This window comes from Oncorhynchus tshawytscha, unplaced genomic scaffold, assembly GCF_018296145.1.
Source record: "Oncorhynchus tshawytscha isolate Ot180627B unplaced genomic scaffold, Otsh_v2.0 Un_contig_5644_pilon_pilon, whole genome shotgun sequence".
Taxonomy (NCBI): domain Eukaryota; kingdom Metazoa; phylum Chordata; class Actinopteri; order Salmoniformes; family Salmonidae; genus Oncorhynchus; species Oncorhynchus tshawytscha.
The window spans coordinates 1-2,214 of NW_024606829.1; the positions used below are offsets into that span (position 1 = coordinate 1).

At 44.3% G+C, this 2,214-nt stretch overlaps 2 long non-coding RNA genes across 3 annotated transcripts; one reads left to right on the forward strand and one right to left on the reverse strand.

The window, feature by feature from the left end:
- Positions 1-416: 416 nt before the first annotated feature.
- LOC121842266 lies at positions 417-1,215 on the reverse strand. Its single transcript, XR_006081021.1, has 2 exons — positions 1,082-1,215; positions 417-719 (listed from the first exon to the last, which is right to left on the reverse strand). It is a non-coding gene; the product is annotated as an uncharacterized LOC121842266 (long non-coding RNA).
- Positions 990-1,553, forward strand: LOC121842267. Of its 2 annotated transcripts, none has more exons than XR_006081023.1 (3): positions 990-1,185; positions 1,317-1,451; positions 1,506-1,553. It is a non-coding gene; the product is annotated as an uncharacterized LOC121842267 (long non-coding RNA). The 2 variants fall into 2 exon arrangements; XR_006081022.1 differs by having other exon boundaries at positions 1,137-1,266.
- Positions 1,554-2,214: the final 661 nt, after the last annotated feature.

Here is a 2,214-nt window from a genome sequence, read left to right on the forward strand (position 1 = left end):
TTCATTATTATAACAGCCTAAATGAAGACAAGATTTGACAAAACACATAGTTCATATTTACACAAATATTTACAATAATGTTGGTTGAATTTCACAAAATCTGGAGATAAACTTGATTTTAAAGCCAGATGTTCATATTTTACATACATCATATACAGTAAAACCACATGAGCTGTTTTAATACAATGTGTCAAGGAGGATTTGAAACAGGAAAGGGATTGTTTTTTTCAAGTCATAAAAGATGGCGGCTCTGTGGTGACAACCTTTCATCTCTCTACAGGGAGCTTCCCTTCATCCCAGATGGCACCTTGTTCTCTATAGAGCACTTCCTTTATCCAGGGTTCATATGGGGGATAGATAATAGGGTGTCATTTGGGACACATTCCTTGTATATATTCTATAGTACTACATTATTGTGGGTAGCTGGGCTGTAGAGTAGAGGACATCTTCTGGAGTGTCTTTAGAGAGGTGTACAGCAGGGTATCTTGTAGATTCTACAGTATCTTTGGGTAGCTGGGCTGTAGAGTAGAGGGCATCTTCTGGAGTGTCTTTAGAGAGGTGTACAGCAGGGTATCTTGTAGATTCTACAGTATCTTTGGGTAGCTGGGCTGTAGAATAGATGGAATCATCCTGGGTTCCACTGGCTGTTGGAGGACTTGAAGAGACTCTAGAATCTGTAGGTAGATCCACATTGGAGAAGATGAGAGAAGCTGGGTGATCTGCAGTAGAATATGGATTTATATCATCTTTGGGAAGTCAACAGTAGAATAACATGGCAGGTTAGGATAATTAACGTGGGAGGTTAGTAGAAATAAAATAGCAGGTTAGGAAAATGTACATTGCCATTCAGGATAACGTGACAGGTTAGGAAAATCAGGTTAAGGTTAGGAAAAGAGGGTCAGCTAAAATGCTACAAGGAAGCAGCAAGCAGCCACTCAAATAGACATTAAGTGGCCAACAAACTGCCCAATTAGCTGTTATGTTTCCATCGACCCATTTATGTTGCTCTTCCCACTTATTTGTCAACGCCCACTTTCAAACACACTCCACCTATGCAGTTACACATGAATCTGTGGAATACCTGTGGCAGAGCTAGCAGGGTAGGTTGTAGAGGCTCGGTCAGCAGGGTAGGTTGTAGAGGCTTGGCCAGCAGGGTAGGTTGTAGAGGCTTGGCCAGCAGGGTAGGTTGTAGAGGCTCGGTCAGCAGGGTAGGTTGTAGAGGCTTGGCCAGCAGGGTAGGTTGTAGAGGCTTGGCCAGCAGGGTAGGTTGTAGAGGTCGGTCAGAGGGGGTTGTAGAGGCTTGGTCAGCAGGGTAGGTTGTAGAGGCTTGGCCAGCAGGGTAGGTTGTAGAGGCTTGGCCAGCAGGGTAGGTTGTAGAGGCTTGGCCAGCAGGGTAGGTTGTAGAGGCTTGGCCAGCAGGGTAGGTTGTAGAGGCTTGGTCAGCAGGGTAGGTTGTAGAGGCTTGGTCAGCAGGGTAGGTTGTAGAGGCTTGGTCAGCAGGGTAGGTTGTAGAGTTGTTAGGTGATTTGACAGTAGAGTAGACTACAGAGATGACCACAGGAAGTGTGTCTGTCTGTCTGTCTGCCTCTCTGATCTCCTCGTACACACAGACAACCTGCATAAAGAACCAATGACAATTACTACATACATACATGGTCAATATGGAAAAGAATGGAGGGCCCTCAGCCAATGTGAGTCAAGGTTCAAACCAAAAAATGTAAATGAAGAACTACAATGTTAATATGGCTGCATTTACACAGGCAGCCCTTTAATTGGCTAAATATATCATCTGATTGGTCAAAAGACCAATCATTAAGATCAGAATTGGGCTGCCTGTGTAAACGCAGCCTATGAGTCTGAGAATCCATCATGTGTTGAAACTGTCTAATGAACAAGTGTTGTTTGTCGGAGGTTCTTCCTGTTGACAGATTGAGGAATGATAACAGACTACAGTAGAATCCCACTAGAGGCTGTAGACTCACACACTCAACCCTTAATGTTTAGTTTACCACCTCCCTGTCTATCATGGAGACACACACACACACACACACACACACACACACACCTTAGATGTTTAGTTTACCACCTCCCTGTCTATCACCTCTACACTACAAGTTATCATGGGTCACACACCCACGCACAACACACACACACACACACACACACCTTAGATGTTTGTGTTACCACCTCCCTGTTCCTATCACTCTGTCTGTA